This window comes from Aethina tumida, chromosome 7 (genome assembly GCF_024364675.1).
Source record: "Aethina tumida isolate Nest 87 chromosome 7, icAetTumi1.1, whole genome shotgun sequence".
In the NCBI taxonomy this organism is placed as follows: Eukaryota; Metazoa; Arthropoda; class Insecta; order Coleoptera; family Nitidulidae; genus Aethina; species Aethina tumida.
In genome coordinates this window covers 16,858,069-16,881,425 of record NC_065441.1, presented here as the reverse complement: position 1 = coordinate 16,881,425, position 23,357 = coordinate 16,858,069, and the positions used below count along the sequence as shown (strand labels likewise).

The 23,357-nt window shown below is 30.1% G+C and overlaps 1 protein-coding gene across 1 annotated transcript in view; it reads left to right on the top strand.

Annotated features, from left to right (window-relative positions):
- Positions 1-5,703: 5,703 nt before the first annotated feature.
- Positions 5,704-23,357, top strand: part of LOC109599553 (leucine-rich repeat-containing protein 24-like) — a 57,581-nt gene continuing 39,927 nt past the window's right edge. The window contains exons 1-2 of the mRNA XM_049969699.1: positions 5,704-5,913; positions 20,212-20,248. The gene's annotated coding sequence lies outside the window, so the exon portion shown is untranslated. The remainder of the gene's footprint in view (positions 5,914-20,211; positions 20,249-23,357) is intronic.

Sequence of the window (23,357 nt, the reverse complement as noted above, 5' to 3'; positions counted from 1 at the left end):
TTCGATTTCTCCCGGACCGGATGCTTTAAGCGTAAAGTTTTATTGACGTCTTACCCGTATTATACGCGGAAATAAACTAGAAACGTCACTCGACAACGTTTCGCAAACGAACTAAATAAATTATCGTTGCGCAAGATAAGTTTGCGATTATCCGCTCCGAAGACATCGGGAAAAAATTTGTCTCGGCACCGCATAAAATGCAAATATCCTTTATCCATCCATTTTATAGTACGGTTTGTGCAGCAGAGTGTATTGGCGGCCAGTGTTGGTCCGATAAAAGGTTTTGCGGTTACAAATGGCCGACGGAATATGAGAAACGAATGTTTGACTACGTTTGCAGTGATAAACTCGACAATAAAAATGAAGATAAATTCCTGATATTCTTTTTCACGCCCCCGGGTTACTGCCCCATAAATTTCGACCTTCGTTAATATGTTTTTAATATTGTCCCCCGTTATGGCCTGCCTGCGTTTCTCTTCGTTATGATGTGGACGTGTCAAAATTTCACTCTGGTCAAAATTCAAATTTATTATACTGTACTCCAAATAAAGTAAAACACGAATCCATTCAATTTGAAGTATTTTAAAAAATACAATTCCAATATTGCATCAAATATATTATCAAATAAGTTTTAATTAACAATGTAATCTCCAGCATAAATTAAATTAAGCAACTACAAGAGAACGTTTAAACTAATATCATCAAACTCCTTGTTAAATTAATAAAATAAATTAATTAAAATTACATGTTCTTATCAATAGTAGGTCAGTTCCCCTTTGCTCTATGAGCAGCCTCCTTCTTCCATGGCTAATCACAATTAGTGAATGAATAAATTTACGATTTAGAAGTCTTCAAGGTCCTTCCAATTTTAAGGCTGGTGATAAATTGCCCTTTGCGCTGTATCCGAGCAATGTCATGAGATTTACTATTATAACTACACATGTTAAAGTGTCTTTTAAAGTGTTGTTAAAATATTTACATTTATTTATTTATATTTAAATATAAACAAAAACATTAATTTAAAATGGAGTAGTTTGTTATCAAGTAATTTACGTTATACTGTGATGTAAATAATTTGATAATATTAATACAAATATTAATTTAGCAATATTAAATAGTCCAATTCTCAGATTACTAACAAATGAAAATAGACCTCTTTCTTAAAAATTAAATATTTTTTATAGTCCTAAAATCGGAGACAAAAGGCTAAAACGTATATTGAAAGTGCTTGAAATTGGTTTTCGAAATGCATAGTTGAAAAGACCCTAATAAAGAAGTAATAAGATGATCTATCCCGAGGATATGCTCGCTAGAACAAATAGTAATAAGCCCACTAATGCCTTTCCGCAGAGCATTGAGATTTTACAAAATGCATATGAATGTAAAGTCAGTCGAGCTACATACTTTTTTACTTTCAATTTAGTTTGCTTGCATCAATTTATTAAATTGTGATTTCCATTAACGATAATTTGACCCCAGGTGAATTTTGCCAAACTAGATTTCACTGACAAAATAATCGATTCAGCCGAAAACCGGAACAATAAATCGCCCTAAAATTATTTATACGTCTATCCGCTCTCATTTAGTCGAATATGTTTAAAATTGGTTTCTGTTATAAAATAGCTGGTGTGACGTTATTGTGGCTTAAATAATCTACACAATAAAATAAAATGAATTACTAAAATGCGGCAACTATACACGTAAATCACCGTGAAAAACAATCGTCCTATTTAATTTGTTATATTGTGTGGATTAACTTTTTTTTTTGATTTTTTGCAAATTCGTATCACTGATATATCACGCACAGTTTTACAAGTGAATGTGGTGCATGCGGTTCAATGACATCATTCATTAAAGTAATTGGATTGTACTGCAACACAAAAATTGAAATTTTGAAAATATGACATCATTTTGGTCCGAGTTTTATGTTGGTTTATGCACTCATTAACGTAAATAGAAATCTAAAAATTTGGTCAATTATGTTTAAAAATTGTAAATTGTTTTATAATCAAAAACTGGGAGTTTAATTCACCAAACTGATACACACTAAATATGATAATGGTCTAGTTTAAGGTGTTGGAAAATGTACGGCGTTCCCGTACTAACTTAAAATGTCATCACTCACATTATTAAATTCCTCGAGTGCATATTCCACCTTTTTATGTGGTGAAAATTTATTTTTATTAAATTTTGCCCGAGTTACGTCCAATATAAAACATGGCGGATGCGCCGGGTTATTAATAAGATTAATACACAGACCCGCATTAAGGGCAGTAATTAAAAATGTTTGTAGTCGAGTAAAAGAGCGGGTACCGAAACTTTCATATAACGGTTTAATATTCACAATTCCTTCATTAGATATATAATATGTTTTCGAAATAGCCAGGATAATTTTGGAACAACAATTGTTAGTGCGAATTTAATCACCCATAGACGACGCGAGGATCGAATCAACTGTGCAGCTGAAGATTGGATCAAATATGGCGATAATGTTAATAACGTAATTGACAGGTGCAAGGCGTTAATGTATTGTAAAACGGTTCCCTCCACCCCGACAGCCCGCCATGAATTAATTTTCGCCAGGCAATATCAGGTGATCCGAACGGACATATTAAACGACGCAAACTGGTTGGTAATGATTGGATTCTTGTTGATGTATATCAATTCGGCGTAGTAAATATTATGTGTGCAGACTGCAATTTGACGTGCACGTTTATACGTTGAAAGCTCCAAGTTAACATTTTATTTATGGTATTAACTTCAATCAAACATATCTGAAGTTTGTAACAGTTTGTGATACGTAATAGAGACTATTGATTTGTTCTCAAACAAAGCTTGTACAAATTTTGTTATTATTAACTGCGGTATTAGGAATTTATTCCAAACAGAATAAGTTAGTTATTATTATTGCAAAATTTGGTTTCATGTGGAATTTGCAATTAATGTATTAATTGATATTATTTAATTATTCATACTTTATATTAAATATAACCACGCCAATGACTAACTGCCAACATTGAAAAACGACCAAACTAAAATTAAAATTTTCTCTGAAAATTTCCTCTTATAACTACACTACGAGTCTCTTGAAATGGGCAACTTAAAATTCTTGTATTAAATAGATTTAAAATTTTATTTAATAAGTTTTATTTTGACCACCAATATTGTTCCACTATTTGAAGCTCGTGAGTCAGTATTTTAAATTTAATTTACTTTTTATATACTTAAGACACAGAAATAAATAACATTTACAAGATTAAAAGTTCTGTTGTTAATGCAACTTGGTGGTTATATTACTTATCAAAGCTTTTTTGTCACATCAAATATTTTAAACATAAAATTTTCAATTAGGAGGATATTTATAAGATATATTTTTTTACGAAAAATACTAGGCAAACAATATTTTTACAAAATATTAAGATACTCCAAGAAGTAAAAAGTTAAATCGGTTTTACAGTACACCAAGTGTCGTTCGTGGTATTTTTTATCCGCAACAAAATAATGGTCAAATTTGTATTTCTGGAGTTAAAAAACCTCCTTCCATCAAATTTTCTTCAAAAACTACTGAAATCAAAGGTAAACTTGACTACTTCGATTAACATTTTATTTATATTAAAAATAAACAATTTTATAAATTATTAATTATCAATCAAATAGTGGTATAATAGGTAATTGTAAATTTAGAAACAAAATTCGTTTCCAAATATAATACATCAATTTTAAATATATCGTCTGTGTGTTTCTGACTGCTCTATTTATGTCGAGAAATTTCAGCCTTAACAGTAACTTCAACTTCACTGTTTGTATTTCCAATTGTATCAAAGCAAAGACCTATTTCACAATAACAATGACATCTGTAATTTAGTATTGTTCGAAGCTGCGTCTAGAAAAAGTACAACGAAAATCGATATTTTGTAATTATGGCGTTGAGAGCTTCGATAATTAAAGATTTTAACGATTCGTTAAGACGCATTAACAGGCCGTATTTTCATATGCTATAATTTAATAAAGGAACTAATTGAATAATTTACTTAATTAAGGGAAATACATCCATTAATAACAATTTTAATAACCCCCAACAGGAACGACCCTCCCTTTGTCAGTTCGTACAAAAATTTAATATAAAATCAGAACTTTACAACCGAACGAAGGATTAATGAATTTCGTCAGCTAAAGAAAATTTAATAAAGTGCGCCTAAAGTTAAACTTTAGGCTTTACAAAAACTTTCCTCTCAATAAAGGAGCCTTATTTTGACACTAATAGTTGGCTATAATTGCGCTAAAAAGCTTAAAAGCGGACCCTTTATGACTAAAACTATTCCATTATGTATTATTAAATTTGAGGAATAATAATCATTTGCATTGTGCTAATAGTAATATACAAAAATAGATTAGTTAGTAATAATTAGTTAGAAACTATATTATAGGTTATTATAGTGTGGTTGTTTCATGAATTAAATCTAGTTAAATATATGGAATTAGAGAATTAATTAGCAATAACTGATTAAATGTTTCAAATACACTACACAATTTTTTGGGCATTTTAATGTAATCAAAAGTAGATTTTGAAATAATTTATTTAATTATATGTACATCAAAGTGGTAATGAAATTAGATAAATTAAAGATTTAGCTTTTCCTTTGAATGTTACTGTTTGAAACTTCTACAAGAAGCTGATTCAATTAATTGAAAAATAAACTGATTAATTTAAAATTTTACCGTGCCTTTTTCACTTGAACACATTAATTAAATTATAAATTGCCTTTGGGTGAACTGATCTGACACTACTATTAATGTTTAATGTATGAAAACATCTGGAATAAATTTAAACGTTTGAACGTTGAATCTAATAGTTTTATTGGTGGTGTCACTGCACCACTGAGTTCAGTTTGAAAGAGGCAATTTCTAAGTGACGGTATCGACGGTACAAAGAGCTTGTAATTTAAAAACAACCTGAGGCGCTTTTGGCTTTTGATCTAATTCACATTTTATTAGGCCAGAAGAGTTACAAGATGATAACGTTGCATTTTCTCTCTCTTCGTTTTCCTCACTTTACGTATATTACTACAATAAGACTGTAATTGAAATTCAAGAATCATTCAACTAAATTAAAGTTAATATGAAACAACAACAAATTAACTCTTAACGTCAACATATTTTACGAAAAACAGTGGACATATTAATAAATATGAGATTTTAAGACGTTTATAACAGAAATGTATTTATTTTTTGTGTATTTTTCATCATAATGTCAATTGTAGAATTGTTTTTTATAAATATCAAATAATCAAATTCGAAATAAAGTCTGCCTCAGACGACAAAGAAATATTTGTTATTTGAATGAAAAAACTTCTTGTTATCAGAAAACATATTAAAATTTTAGTCTTTGTCTTGATATATCCATGTTGAAAAAAAAAAAAAAGGAAAATAATTTAGACTTTTTAATTTATAAACACATATATTAAAATATTTAATTCAATAAATTAATTATCTAACTGCGTGTGTGTCTGTGAAATAAGTGAAGAGAAATTAATAATTGTGGTCGTTCTTCCACTGACCTATGTTAATCAGTTCTTGGATCAGTCTTACTTGTTTCCGCGGACCGGCGCTTTGTGCGAAGGGGGCGTCGGCAGGCGTCGGATTTTCATCACAGACGACTCGATTTAGTCCGCTGGCAACATCGCAGGCGTCCTGACGCCTACACCACAAAACCAGTGCTACCCCATTCAAACATAGAAATTTTGATAAAGCGTTTCCTGATATAAACATAACCGGGCAACATGAATAAACAATAACCGTTTTCAGTTCGTCCAGGCTGAACGATAAAACACTGTTCTTTAATATTACAATCGCTAAGCTGACTTTGTCTGACAGACTGATAGTTTATGTACATGTTACTGGCTAGTTTTTCCGGTAAGTTGAAGATTAGAGGAGAGTAGTTGAAATGCATCCGACACGAAAACATGTTTAACTGGGTCACGTCGCGACGTCTCTGGCATGTGACGGATAAATTTTAAATATTATACCATCAACTATTTCCTAGATAAATTTTATTCAGATTTAAAGTCACATATTATATTTTATCATTTTGCTTCTTTAAGTTTAGTACAGAACAAATAAAATTTATTGTAAATAAAATATTTTTATTATTTTTTTGTAAATTAACCGTACAAGAGGAGTTGAAAATAATATTTTTCTTTGCCAATTCAATAAAAACAAAGTATTTAAAATGTTAAATTAAATTATACTTAAATAGATTATATTAAAGCTTCACCTTATTGGATTTCAAATTAACCCATGCACTTTACTCAAGATAAAAAACTTGTTTTAAATAATACTTATTAAGATAATAAAATAACAAAAGATTTTAGAGATTATATTCCTGCTACTGAGCACTGCATTAAAAGTTCAATTTCTTAAAGTAGTTTTTGCAAACTAAAAAAGTAGCACAGACCTCGAATCGTATTATTTTTTAATTTATTTTAATTAAGCTCATTAATTTGATTTTACTTTAATGAATTTCGATTCATTTTGACATAAATGATAATATAATAAATATTAACCAAGTAAATAATTTTAATATATATATATATATATATATATATATATATATATAAATTAATTAGTTTAGCTTACTGTTTAAATTTGGAACATTTCAAATTATTCATTTAATAATATTTTATATAAATATTTGCATAAATAAATATACACATTATACACAATAAATAATTATTATTTAATAAATTATTCAACTTATTTTTTTAATGTTCTTTAAAACTTTTAAATAAAATAAACTTTATATAACAAGTTCTATGAAAATTTAAACATACCATCAAAATAGCTCATAAATTTAGATATATACAACCTCATACATTTAAAATAGAAATTAAAATTCAAACAAAATACCTTGTGCAAATAATAGTTTTGCTTATTAAATAAAAAAATTCCAATTAGTATAAAAAAATCCTTGAGCCAAATTGAAAATCGCTTTGAAAATTCCGTTAAATCCTCCGCATTTATGAACGAATTGACATTATCCGGTACCGATAATTAATTTACACAATTGCAGACATCGATTGGGAAAACTAATTAATCAAGCATGGCCGTCTTTTTTCGTGTTGCAATTAATTTGCGATTCGCCAGAGCAACGGACAACAAATTAATTATATGTATACAAAATTTCATCAGAGGTCAACGTGAACGAGGCGGTTTCGGCCCGAATTTATGACGTACTCGTGAGCTCGTAAATTCATAAACAATATTTTACTCTAATATTGTCCTCTGTAAATGCTCGCTAGTTTTATTAAAAACGCAGATTTATGGGCCCCAGCCATTTTATCATCCTTTATCGCCTCTTTATGTTTATGTTTTCCTTACAATTTACTTAAGTACGGTTTTTTATATTTATTTTCCTTTAAGTCCGATACGATCGTAATGTAGTGTTCCATGATCTATGGTTTTATTAATGAGAAACTGTCGCATGCGAGCCACGTTACGTGAATTTCAAACAATTTTCTTTTGTTATGTCTTCACTCTGCGCCACAACTGCAATTGTTCGACTGCATACACAACTTTCAACATTTTGTCCGTTTGAATAAATAAAAATGTTATTGTAAATTACAATTTCATATTTTACACCGCAAAAATACATATGTATGTGCGGTATTAGTTTAGTTGGGGAAATAAATTTACATTTACATTCAGTTTTAATTTGTAAATAATCAAAAATACCAATAACTTTTGTTCTATTGTCACAAAATTTTAATATTTTTTATTATGATAGATATTTTTAACACTTTTTTATATTTATTAAATCACTTTATTAATAAAATTTTATACTATGAATAATTTCCTAAAATAATTTTATGTAATTAATTTACAGGGTGTTTCGACTTCAAATGGGCGTATGCCCTAAACAACTTAAATATTGAAAAAAGGCCAGAAAATTTTTCAATATATCATTTTTTATTTATAATATCAATAATTAAAGACATATGTACCTTAGATGTTATAAATAAACGATAATATTTTATAAATAAATAAAATTTAAGATGTAAAAAACGTACGTTCATTTTTAAATGAATGCAAAAATCTCACCATTATATATTTCACATTACTTTTGAAACAGCCTGTATATTTTTATACCACACAATGAGGCAAAGTAAATGTTTAATTGTTAAATTTATGTAAATTATAATGCAGATATTATTTTGTTAATTTGATATCTAATTAAATTGAAACGTAATGTAAATATTTCACATTTTGCTGCAACTGATAATTTACGAGTATTATGTTTCATATTAAAGTTAATTCTTTAAAACTTAAACTTCTTCACCTAATAATTAAAAAATTAATTAATTAATTTCTTTTAATAAAATAATTAATTAATTTTATTAATATCAAAATATCAAGTATATAAAAATAAATACTTTGCTGAGCAATTTGTAACTGTTGAACCGCAAAATTGTAACCACGTTGATATTTTGGTCAAATGGAAAGAACTGTAAAATGTTTTTTAACAGTTCAAATATTTTCATAATTTAAGGTGCCCACTAAAGTGGAACTTCAGATATATATTTATATTCACGAAAATTCTTTCAAACTGATGTTTTTATTACATTTTTTAGAGGTCGAAAAAATTTTCCATTTAGTATTTTAGACTAACGTTTATAACAAACAGGTCACTTAGTTATTATAAATTATAATAATTAATAATATTCAATTAATTTCAAAAAGATTTTAGCATGGTGTATTTAAGGAAACAATTATCTACTTTCTACAGGGGATTGTCTTAACTAATGTCAATTTTTATAATTTTGAAATCAACGCAAATAAGATTTTTCTATTCATATTCTATCTCAACGGTTTGGTCATTTGATAAAATTATTAATATGAGTAATAAAAAAACTAAACATAATCCTTTAATTGTAGCTAATTGTTTATGAGAAAAGCAACTTGGGTTCTTTGAGTTTTAACCTTAATAACTAAGACCAAATAAAATAATAAATTGATTTTAATTATTTTGTGAGTACTTTGGTTTTTATCCTTTTGTAAATTGTATGAGAATATTTGTACATTTGTTTATACATGAAAAAGACACAGTAGGTTTTATTCAACCAAGTACGAATATATTAGAGCAGGGTAAATAACAAGGGACAGTTTGGCAATGTTTAGAACCAAAAGTACAGTGGTAGAGCAAGCAACCTCATTGATGCGAGTAATTTCGAGTTGGGTGAAGTTCCATCCAACAGTACCTTAAGTCACCACCGACTCACATCCTCTCTGTTTTCAGAAGTGATAAAAATGGTAGTTTTCAGTGATTTAGTAATTGTTTTGTGTTAATTTGTGTCCCTAAGTAAGTCCTACTATTTAAGTAAACAAAGTATTTCATTTGTTATTAGTCTATCAGTCCATTTCAATAACATTGATATCAGTAAAATTCAATTAATAGTAATTTAAGTTACTTTGTCTTAATTTTTATTGTTAAATAAATATTTTCCTTCCTATATTTGCTATTGTAAATCGGAGGGTCTACCAAAAAATTTCAGGTATTGTAAATTTAACAACTTCGTAATCAAATTATCTTAAATAATAGTTACACAAACAAACTCTCACTATAAATATGTGCTTTTCAAAAAATATACCACATAATTCCGTAACCGGATATCAAACACCGGATATTTCCATTTGTGTGTTAACAAACGTAAATAATACCGGAGTGCATTACCACGAATTAAGACAGGACCATCCGAAACAATTTATTCGGGGTCCAGGAAGCCGAATTGAATATATTAATTTAAATGTAACGCTTAGAAGCCGGGCGTCGCTTCTGTTACGTATTTCACATCGAATTACCTGCCATCCCCCCGAAATACTGCCCTCGGAAACTTGCTGTGAATTAGCACTGGTGAATGGGAATGGGTTACCGGTTTGTTTGATCACTTTTTACACTATGAACTCAATGTCTTAAATGTTAAAATATAAGTCATGCATAATATTTGGTCGTGATCCTGCTACATTAAATCTGACTGGAGCTTGATAAAGTTTTAATTGAGGGTGATTGCGGTAATTAGCTCTATTTTACTTCGCTAAGTGTGCTAACTGCAACAAACTTTAGAATTATTATGCGGAAATATATGACAGTTCATCTAGAAGGTTCAGTTTATTTAAGTGCTAAAAGCTACAATTCTCGGTTACTTATTCTAGGTTGGAGTCTTTCGGAACTTTTCCAGGATATCAAGCCGTGACAGAACTGCAAAATCGTGAGCAGAATGAAACATTAACCGGAAGAAAAAACGCATTTTAATAGACATAAGATTTGCAACTGAATCGGAAATGACAGGCGAGAGTATCAGAAACTTCTATCACCGTGTCTGCGAGCTAAAAAAACCCGGTACATTACAATAATTCAATTCCCTTTTCAACCACCTCTTTTATTTGAAATTTAAATCAAAAATGGGATTACACCTAAATTATTTACACGTGGCGAGGTAAATTCATCATCATTATTTATATAATTATTTGTACCTCCCTTTCGGGGAACAGAGACCTGTTCCCTTATTCATGAAGTACTAAATTATTGAATTTTAAATTGAATCGCAATCTTTGAGTCCTATCTCTTGTATCTGGATAATTAAAGTAAACACCTGCTCATATTTCGGGCAAGGAAAATGAGTGAGAAGGTCGGCTGACTGGAAATTAGTATTAAATCAATATTTGAAAGTTCCCGCCTGGTCCATCATAAAATGTAAATTTCAGAATGAATAATTTACACACTATACTTAATAATTATGTTTATTAAAAAACGGAAGCGTCTCGAACAATATTATCTTAGTATTTCCATAGAGCCTGTTTTTGTGTTTTGTTTTTCTTCTGTTTTTTTTTCCATTTTGCTCTAGCCTGTCAATCTCGGAATGACTCTTATGAATATGGAACAGCTTCGTCAAACTTAGAACGTCTTTGTGTTCGGCAAACTTAAATGTATGACGCAAAGCGACCCAGATTGTTTTTGCAAGCCGCTCTTGATGATTTACAAACGCCGAGAAAATACATAATGGTCTCTTCACTGTTTTACTTATGTGTGAAAATGATTTTATTACGGGACGTCTCGCTTGTATTTTCCAGGGAAATTTCTCTCAAATATTTGATGATTGAAACTTTGGACGAAACCCAGAATAATTCTATTCACAATCTAATCCATGTTTAAAATGAAACGTTCGTATTTATTTTATTTGTTGTGGATCTTTTGACGTGATGAGTAACAAGATTTTTTATTTTTATTATTTCTAATTTGTTGGTTTAGGATAAAAAATGTTGTTTGAGTGTAAGAACAGAATGGTGAAACTTATTCTGTTTAATTTTGAGAAAAAAACTTGAGTGGAATTAACTGGCTTATAACTTTATTCAATCCTGACCCTTGTATCTTAACTTCAATTAACATAATTAAAAGTTTCCAGGATTATCACACATAATCCTACCCAGCAACATTTAAATTTTAAGCTTTTGAGGCACTTTAAAGGTACAGAAACTTTAAAATATTTCACGAGATTAATAAACTTTTACTTTGACGTTAGATTTTCTCTAAATAAATTTTTGGACTAATCTATTTTAGTTTATAACACTAATTTCAGACTTTAAACAAGCAAACTTTGTTCTTCTTCGTATAGAAGTTGTAAATTACAATTTATATAAGTATCAAGAACAAATAAACAGGCAATAAACTTTGTGTTCAGTAGTTTACAATGTTTCAATTACAATTAAACACAGTTAGCAAGTTTCAATTATCGACATGTCCAGTAACCTAAGGTTTGTAAATTATCTCCAATGCTGTTAAAATGTTCTAACAACATTCACTAACTAGTTTTGAAACTATAACAAATCACCGCATAATAATAAACCTAAATCAATCAACCACGAGTTAACAACATCTAAAACCAATATTAAATCTGCACCAGTATTTTCTTAGCTATATCAAAAACAGATCGGCCGCACTGAAACTGCAAACCTGCAGGTGCCGTAAACAAAATTGGTTTAGTTTGCTCGACTGAAAGTTGCGGCCCGCCAAAACCCGGAACGCGGGGCCGGATAATTTGCGAGATTGTGCCAATCATTAATTCCGTTGCAGGTTTTTTTTTGTGCTGCTGTGCCCGGTTCCCCGCTCAATTACGGCAATCATCCACGCTGATGAAGTGATTGGTTTTGTATATGAGAGTCGTCAGCCAATTAGACTAATTGATCGTCGTTGCCGACCTAATTCACCCGTTAAATTTTTCCTTTTTATTTGTTTTCTATACTCCGATTGTCCTTTAATTGACTTGTATGGGTTGAATCGTTTCGGATGGTAACGTATGTATCTATCAAAGTATCAGCGAACCGGGCGGCCTCCCTCTCTCGTGAATTTGTTTCGCCTCAATTTGGTTTTATGGCTCTTTTAGATTTTAACTTAATAAACGACTTTGTTCGTGCCCTTTCAATCGTTTTTCCCTACACATGTGTCTTTGTTAAGTATAACATGGGGTTTTTTCACTCCCTTCTTTTTATTATTTTCTGCTTCGCAATTAAAACCTGATCATTTACATCGCCCAAATTAAATCCAGTCATTATCTGATAATGGCAGATAGAAATGTAAACGACCAGCTTCGTTTAGATGATGAAAAAATTTAATATTTGGTATCTATCAAATAGTTAATTAATTAACTAATTATTTCGTAGGTAATACAAAATTAATTTGTAAATGTTATAAAGTTTTAATTGAATTTGTTAAAACTGTGAATACAAAAATAAGACAATAACTAACTAAAAATCTAAAAAATATTAAATTAGTATACAGTTAGTTTAGGGTACTAAAAAATAAAAAAATATAAATATTGGAATTGAATTAGTGATTAGAAAAAATAAGAGATTAATCTTCATACGGGACATTTTACATTAACGTCAGGGTGAATATTGGACATGTTTTCCCAGGCACAATGAACCGAAACCAAAGTAGTAGGACACAGCACCGCAAGTAAAATATATCATAATCAACGAAGGACGATGATTTTTTTGCGGGCCCGAAATTTCATCAATATATATCGAAATCACAAATGAAGTCCGGCCGTGCTATTAAACCAGAACACCGAGGGAGACATAAACATGTCGATGCATACATTTGGCGGCGAGCACATCGTGACGTTTGACGTTATTTATGATAAAAACCCGTGACCGCGATCCGAACATATTTTATATTTGATCGCGTTTCGTCAACGCCCGTTCCCGGGGGCGCACGCACAAAATTGGAGCACCAAAGAAAAAAAAAAAGAAAAAAGGAGAAAACTTTCGGGGTTTGCATCCGCGAGCCCGGCTAATTCTTCTCCCAGGACCTTTCCGATTTACAAATAGAATAAGTTCCGCGCGTGAAAGTTGGGAAGACGGGCGAATTTAAAGCGCCACGCCATATTGTTTACTTATTTAATTTGAATTTCAAAATGTGCGATTTTGTTTCGTTTAAAATTTTGCCGGTAGAGTTTCGTTGTTTGGGCCGTACGTGAAATCCTCAAAAAATTAAATTAAAATTGTTTAAAAACTATATTAACGTGCACTGTTGCAACATTTTTAATGAACTATGTTTATTTTAAAAAACAAAAAAGTGATGGTAGCTAGTGAACTTTAATTTAAAAATTTTGAACAGAATACAAAAACACAAGGTTAATCCAATTATTTCAACGAGTTTATATTGACTTACTAAAAGAACATAGCAAGTTTGAATAAAACTGGTTGAAACGTTCTAAAATTACACTGTCATACAAGGTTTTGGACAGGAGCAATCAAACAGGATTTGTAAGGTAATTTGGTGCGTTGAATTCGAATCTATTACTGCTTATTCTTTATCAGGTCAAGATTGCCAAATATAAAATATCACAAATAAAGAGAATTTTAAAAATGAATATCGCTTGTATTTCTCTGGATCAGCAGTAATCTCCTAACATACTTTTTTCCTAAAATCCTGGATAATTTATTTCAACTTTCAAACATTCTTGATGGGCATGATGTTCGTATTCACACCCACGTTTTGTATAAAAAATTCACAATAATTTTCTAATAATTCAGTAACAATTTGTCTGTAGTTGTCACTTTTCTTATTTTTGATAAAACCATCTATGAAATATTTAAATGTTTAAAAGCGGCACCATCTTTATTCAGAGTCTTTGAAAAGACCTAGTTTTATATGTAGTGATGGAAGTAGAATATCATTTGACTCAATTAATGATTTATTTGAGTTTTTCTAATATATCATTTTTTTATTGTAAAAAATGTCTGACTAATTTTCAACATTTATCATATAAATTAAAGCAAAAGTCAATAAATAAAAACACGTCAAAAAAAGCTCTGAAACCAACGTAGAAAATACAATACCATTAGCAACAATACGTGAATTTTTCACCAAGATATGAACACACTGGTCGTATATTCCACAAAAGAGTGTATAACATTTTAGGAAAGCAAAAGCGTAAATATCCCGAAATCATTTGTCTCTTACCGAATTCCATAAATATTTTAAAATCGTGCCGCTCCGCGAAGAGTCTTGTGTGTCTGGAAAATCTGAAAACCGCTTATTCTTCTCGTGACAAAACTGACAACGGTCTCATGAATTTTTTATTCGGCTGCCGAAAAATTAAACATAAATAAATCACTATTGGGTGAACGTAACACACTTAATTTCGCATATATTCTAACGCGAGACAAAACCTCCAAGACGAATTATCACCCAGTCAACCACCCCATAACATTTTTGAAACATTTACAAAAATGGACGACGGTAATCTTCAGACGAAACGCCGTGAATAGAACTGTTGATGTGTTTGATTGCCGAAATAAAATACGGACTGAAGAAGCAACGGATGTTTTCAAGTAACGCGCTTTCAGTCTGATTATTTAGATACTTATTATGTAACCGGGCAAAAGCAAGCTTTTTTAAAAGGTCGACGATCACAAGCTCCAGCTTACTCAATAAAATTACCTCTTTTACTCCTTTCATTTGGAGTGAATGTGACCTAAACATACTTTTTTTCAATTTGCCGGGAATAATAAACAAGCCTGGGAAAGCACTGAGAAAAATAAAGTTGGTTTATGACTTTAATAAAATACGGTTTACGATATTATACACGTATATCACTTTGCCTTCGATAAAAAATGTTAAATTTTCCTATAAGAAATCCCGTGATGATTTTGTATGGATTGTTTGTGTTTGTTTATTATTTATGAAGTTATTGCCTCGCTTGTTTATTTTTTAAACTTTTATATGTGGAATAATTGCGGCGGAAGAGATTACGAACATGCTGCTGTCGGTCGTGAATTATAATTTATTAAAACAATAATATTAATTAAATTACCTGGTTTTTGCATTTATATTTTCCTATGCCTCAACATGTTAACGGTGTTTTTTTACGTAAAACACCGAACAAATAAACAAAACAGGATCGAAAGCGGGTTACGATAATACGTTGATTAAATTTCACCTTTTCTCGTAACCTAAGCCAACAGCAAATAAATAAAACCTTTTAACAGTTTTATGTGTCATTTTTATTGCCCTCCCGAATTGAGGGATTATAATATAAAAGTTTGGTGTGAGAGTTATTATCTGCATAGCACACTAACAGTTTAAATGCGCTTTGGGTATTCATAGAGAAATCCGTTTTGCAGCATTTCCGATGTTAAAGATGAGAAATTACCCAACGGCCATAATTCATTCGCGTCCTGAATCCAACAACCTACAAGTGGACTAATGTAATTAAATTTATATCAACTTTACATTCTGGATTTATTTTGACGAATTGTTTATTCCGTTGCCAAACTAGTTCACGACTTGATTGTAATCTGGCGGAGAAAACGGAAATTTTGTTAATACATTTTCCGTAACATGTTAATTAAACAATTTTTATATTGTTTCTTTTTTGTCAGTATTCAACGCAGGAAAAATGAACTCCAGCTCTAGATAAAACATGTGTATATTTTGTATTAATTAATTAACGTTTCAAAACATGTTTATTTTATTCAAAATGTCATTGTCTTAATTAAATTTTCTTCTAAATTACATTAAAACGAGACCGATATATCTCAGCGTCCTTTGAAGTGGATAATTTGAATTTCCCAGATTAAATACATTTTGAATATGATTGATTTTTATATTCAATAGACGTAAAAATAAAAATGTTGGAACATGTCAAAGAGAGTCAACAACAACTACCCTAAATGTATTTGTCTCACAAAATTTAATAAGTTTCGCTGAGGTCAATCGATTATCAATTGATGTACTAATTTGTAAAATTTAGTTGTTAATATTCTGTTTAGTTTTTATTAAGGTTAGCTATTAATATTAGCTTTATTACTAGTTTAAAAGTTCTGTTGTTGATGAAATTTTGATTAATTTATGCAGGACATGTTTATATTGTTTTTTAAATCTTATTTTGATATAATGTTTGTTGCAATATAATATCTGATTCTTGAAATAAACAAAATTGTTCACTTTAAAAGACACGCAAACAAACAGTAAAAATATAAATTGTAAAATATTGATCAATTATAGATTAATAAAAATCCATTTAGGTAAATATTAATTAATTTCGTATTTAATAAAGTGAATTGAAAATGGTATAATAAATGAGAAAATATTTTCAATATTTTGTAACGCTAATATTAAAAAATATGAAAATATTTTGATAAAATCCTACTTTTATTATAATTTGAAATATTTATTAGTATAGTTTAGGTAACATATTGGAAAGGTACTATAGTAAGGAAAGATTAAACAGTTTAAAATTCGCGTGTAATTTAATTACAAAATATAATACCAACATAATTGGTTTTCGCGTAAATGCAAATCGGATGCACGTCCTCCCGCTTTTGTTACAATGTGGGCCGTTGCTTTTGGAAATGCTTTTTAATGGACAATTTATAAAAGGTGAATGAGATTTTACAGAATATTGAATAACTGAAATTGTGACGAACGAAACGAGGTTTGCAAGCACTCCAGAGGAGATTCGGCATTGTCATTCGGTTGAATGCAAAAATATGTAAAAGGATTTCGCACAAAACCTAAAAATGAAAATACGAACAATTTCCAACGTTACAGTGATAGTTAAAAAGTTTCCGTGTTTCCAGGTGGGAGTGAAGCTCGTGACCGTTTTACATAATATCACATTAAAGCACTTTAAAATAAAACTCCTATATTTGACACAAACTTTTAAGTGTTTGTATTAAAGTTACCTGAAGCCATAAAATATGCATTTCACCGATTCCATACTTTTTACGCACAACTGAATTAAATAATCAACTCATGTACACTTTTTTCTTACATTTTGGCGGATTGTTAAAAACTCTTTTAAACTATTGAAAACAGGAACCGCGACTTCGCGAGATAAAACGTGAAGTTTTCAATGCCGAGATACGAACGCAAAGGCATTTGTGTTTTGTTTTTGTTTTGTCCTGGTCGGGTATAAATTAAAACGTTGTCGCCAGAAACTCCAATCAGCGGGATGCACTCGACGTTTCACTTTGAAGCTCAGAACATCGAGAGGGTCATTTACGATAATTGCGTTGTTCAAACGTCAATTATGCACATGAAAAATGTTACTAAATGTGTTTATTAACTGGACCAGAAATAAAGCATTTATATAACAGCATATAACCGGAACAGATCGTTGGAAAACAAAGTTCACTTTCGTCGACATAATTTATCATTCAATTAATTCGGTGCACATTTAATCCGAACAGGAGCATAATTTAAATAACTTAATTACGTCAGTGGATTATATGAAAATGGATATTTAGGTGCCCATCTAAAATAATAACGACTCGACTCCAACTAAAGATCTTAATTGAGGAACACAAGTGTGCGATAATTTCCCTCTGGCACAGACGAATGGTTGGTACTTGGACCCTTTCTATTTAATCAATAATTTGGCTCAGACGTAAATCTTGATTTTATTACGCACTTGTGCCAAGAAACCGGAACAGTTTGTTCCGTATACAATGAAAATCTATACCTGTTCCAACACTAATTAAAAACAACTATAAATTAACATTTTATCCGAGTCTCAAACAAAAAGTTAAAAGTGTAGTATATTGAAAGGAAGTTAATTTATTGGCGACTGTGTTGTGCCAAGAAGTGTTGAATTTATGACTGTGCGTGGTTAGGACGAATTTCTGCGGCATTAATGTAATAATAAATCGTTTAGAAGTTGGAAATGTTAAATAAATTGTGTAGAAATATCGCTTTTCAAAATACTTTCAGACATTACTCTATAGGAAACTTTTCAATTTTCTTTTATAGCCAAAGTAAAAGGTTTTCACTGTAAAACAACGTGTATTATGTCAAAGAGAAAAATCATTAAATTTTCATTCGCCAAACTTGAGCAGTACATAAACTTTTATCAAGTTAAATATTTTTAACAAAAATTCAATGGAACGCTAAAACGCTGCGAGTTAACGAAATTACGTATTTACTCTGAGCACTGGTTGTTTATGACAGCAGAAAAGACTTAAATACATTTTTCGGTGATTGTTAATTTATTTTGCTTCACAAAATAAATGCATTTTATCTAGCAATTCGTAGAGACAACGAATAATTATAAATTAATATATATATATATATATATATTTGAAGTGCTTTTATGGGTTCTGATTTAATTTAATTATTATAAAACATTTTATTAGTACTCACTGAAATGAAATTAATAGAATAAAATCATTAATTATCAGTAAAAGTATTGGTACAATGAGTTTATGTAAAAAAAAAAACTTGCTTAATTTAAGTAATTTAGTACAACAACTAATCTATTTATCATAATTTGAAATACGAAACAGAACAAGAAACCTTTTAATACATTGTACGCCTCCATTTAAAACTTCTCGTGGTAAAATACAAAAAGCACATTTCGAGGGAAAACTGGCCATTATTCATCTTATAGTACTCGACTGATTATGAATAGCCGAGATTCTGGTAAAATCCGAGGAGTATTTACATTTATATTTTATGTATTTAAAAATGTTACATCGCAGCTTGATTATCCACCTTCTGGCAGAGCCAGTTCACTTTTCTCTTTTTCTGGGCAATAATGGAAAGCACTCAGTTCCCAGGGACTTTGGATAGAGATGCGGTTGAATAAAATGCGAATTGCATTCGTCAGCGTCGCTTCTTGAACTATACTTTTTCAAACTTGAAAACAAAGCATTCGTTATGCCATATTGTACGGCGAAAATCAATACTTCATATCGACGCTTACATGAAACACTCCACGGTGGATTTTAAATGGCACAACACGGTTGAAAAATTTCAGCAAACATACTCTTGTTCGAAATAGGCGGAAATCAAATAAAATACCATTTTTTCAGTGGTACTTATTAGGTTTATTTAGCTTTCAAACGCTATAAAAAAGTTTCAACATTGTAATACAGTTTAGTAAACAATAGGGATGTAAATTTATCTCGTTTAATGATCACTCAGTTTTTAAATTGATAATGTTTACTCAGTGAAAATTAATCCTCCAAAATTAAAAATCATATTTTTCCATATATGTTAGTAGTAAACAATACACGATTGTTGTGGCATTTTGATTAAACCATTCCGGATTTGTATTGTTAATCCATGTAGAGAAATCGCAGTGTGTAATTCAAAGCAGCAATTGGTAATAGCCTTGGAATAAGCGCATTCCGTGCAGCAAATCAATTTTTGCAGAGGTGACCGCACCGAATTCAGGATTATCGTAATTTGCGTTCTTGGCGGAGACGCCAGGAGAAATGCGAAGATGTGTCGAGGGCCAAGTTTTTGAATTTCGCCACGGGATTAAATTTCGCGATTGCCCCGATCGAAAAATATAAAGTGAAGGAAAATAAAATTTTTAACAACCGACTGAACCAAAACAGGATATAGTCCGGAATACAAATTGTTGTGCAAAACGTTCTCGTTCGCCTCTCCTTTACGCGAGACAATGTCTTTTCCTTAGCATCTTAATGAAATCTCCGCATTTTCGTTTTACATTTTCACTTAAATATTTTCTTTTATGGTCGCTGCCGCTGACTATTGTTTCGGGGGATGCGATAAAATCAACTGTTTATGTGTGGCTTATACTCTTGTACGCACGCTTAAAAAATTACTGTTGTTTTATCTGACGGTCCTAATTTTCCGCCACTTGGACTACACATTGTGTAAAAAAAATTGTTTTATTGTTTCAGATACCCTCAAATGTGGCGAGATGCAATTATTTATATGGTAAGTACAGATAATTCTATTCTATGTTTACTCTCATTCGTAATTTATAAAAGTCTAACCTTTTTTGTTTGTTAAACATGTTTTAAGAATCCTTTATATTAAATAAAATAAAAATATAAACTTTTAAAAGGTAAATTAACCTATTTAAATATTTAAATTATTTTTCTAATAAATAATATGAATTTTAAAAATAATAATTATGTTATTGCTTATTGATAAGGAAAATAAATAATTTCAATATTTGAATTTGAAAATTTTATTTTGATGCCATTATAAAATATTTTCAGCGAAATCCCAAAGGTAGCATAAAGTTTAAAGTTCTATTTGGGATGTTTAAAATCAAATAGATATTCCTCATTATTCGTTCCCGCTTGGGAGAATCGATAACACCCCCATCAAAAAGTCGTTACTTACAAGATAGAAATCGCCGGAAATCCAGTTTAAAATGTGAAAATCACTGAAATATACCAATTTTAATGTAGAAGGAAAAATGTAAGTGGGATATTCACATCGTTATTTGGATGGAACTTTATACGGAACATCCCCGGTCATAATTTACCGTGTACAATCGTGTTCGCACACAAGTTATAACTACAGTTAAGTTTCAGCAAAATGCATATGACTGAATCTAACAGATTAAACTTTCAAGTGCTGTAAGTTAGCTTTAACAACTCTTAAAGATTGTATAGTGTGCAGTTAAGTAAACTCTCGAGTATTTGCAGAGAAATAACATTTAGAAAAAGATTATTGTGGAACTGTGTGTCGATAATTCGCCTCAGGAGGTCTTGCCGCTGGACAAAATGGTTATAAACATCTGTTACACTGACTTAGCTAATTTCTCATTTCGCTTTTGCCCCGTCCTCCAATGATTTTCGGGGTAAATAAATTCACAATCTGAAACGACACATTTTATATAAACCCGTCAATTTATCAAATGTTGCCAAGTTGGAAACGAAACGTTGCCCGGAACAAATGATGTCTAGATTTTGATCGGGAGACGTTTATAAATCGCTTGCATTATGGTAATTGACAATTTAGGATGTTGTACCGGACGATATTACATGTCCGGTTAGTGATATTCCCCAGAGAACAATGCTAGTAGATTTAATGTTTTGGTTGTATGATAAAAAATACTAATGTTCCTATATCAACGCTAACGCCAACCAATGAATTAAATCCAAAAAAACTAATTTATTATAAGCCATAAAAAAGTGCCATATAAACTGCTTCATACTTACTGGAATGAATTAAAAAAATAAATATGGAAATTATTAGTAACAAATCAATTTAAACTAAAATAAATACGGAAAATTCACATTTTAAAATTGATCCGGAATGAATATTGTAAATATTGCCGGCGAAATTTTGGAGTTGAGAGTGAAGTTGGACGTAATTAAATGACCATAAAAGCATTTCAGGATTGGTATTTTGATTAAATTAGTTTTTGATTAAAATTAACGTGTCGCAGTGCACGATTAATTTGATTTATGTAATATACGGGAATTTATTTTTAAATACTTAACAATTATTGGTCATTACAATAAATGTCATTACATTAAATGTATGTTAATAAATTATAAATTTTTTATAATTTTATAAATATGTATACATGGGGTTCACCTATCTGTACTTCAGTTTAAAAATATAAACTAAATAATAATTGAATAGCATTTTTTAATAATAAATATTGAGATAAATAATTCCTTGTAAAATAATCCTTAGTTACAGTGCAACATCAAAAATTGTGGTTTTATAGACATCTTACGAGTACATATTATTATATTATTTTTTTGTTGTTAATTTTAATTAATGTTTAGCCATAAGACTTATAAAACTTAACAAAATAATAATTTAATTAAAAATAAGAAATTTGTAATTAAACAATTTTTTTATATGTAACCGTAATTTTTAATAACTGTGTAATATTATTAATAATTTTCTGAATTTTAAAAAATACTCACTTTTTAGACACTTCAATCATAAAAAAAATCATTTTTTTTTTAATTTAATTAATTAGTTTTAAATTTTTTTTTAATAATCTTATAATAATATTAATATATATTTTGATTTATTTTTAATTTCTTCTAAAAATACCAGTATAAAATGTGTACATATTTTAATATTTTTTATTTATTATCTAGAATTTAATTGCATATATTCTTCTCTGTATTTCTAATTTATATTTAATTTATTTCAATGGGAAAACAAACGATACAAATTAATGTACGTGTGTAGTAGAGAAAAAATGTGTATATTTAACTGGGTACATGCGCCATAAATTAGGCAGAGAACAGCGAGCAATAATTTCGGTCGGCCGACGATCCACCGCTAATTCGTTTCACGATTGAAAATGAACAGCCCCGCTGGAAATTTCTTGAAACGTTAATAGAGAAAAAGAGGAACGGCCGACGCGTTCGCCGCGTGTTTGTATTCGTGAAGCGTTTACGGGCAAACATTTTCATTAGAAGGTTCCCGCCGAGCGAAATGTTTCCAACTATTCGTGATTAGTCCGCTAGAAAAGGGCCCGACAAACAACTAATTAGAAAGACGAAGGTGATCGCCGCCCTACACGTTACACAAAGACGATGTAACTCAGCGCAAGAAACTACCGCCGTTTTATGGCCGGAAATAAAACCGAGTTTTAACGTTCGCAATCATTTTGTTTTCAATAGTGGTTTTTCTTTAAGGCATGTATATTCGTTCATATCCATTTCGGATAAATTCCACTTTTATTGCCCGGTTTTACTGCTAAATAAGCCGTTTATTATTATTAATATGGACCGTAAAAGTGCACTAAAATAATTTGAACATATCCTACATTACTATATAAAACATGAATTTATTTCAAGATCTATATGAATAACTAAACAAGTATTTAGTTTATGATCGCGATAACCCATTTTACTCATAAAATTTGTAGTCCATAAACACAAATTAAATGAAATATTATTATATTAAGCATATAATCCCTGTTATTAATTAACAAATCCGTATAATTTCAATAATTAAAATAAGTAAATGCATATTTTTTTCCAGACGTTGCATAAAATTTAGGACATCGTAAAATGTTTTACCTTTGTTTAAAATTACTCTAGTAAAACCTCGATGG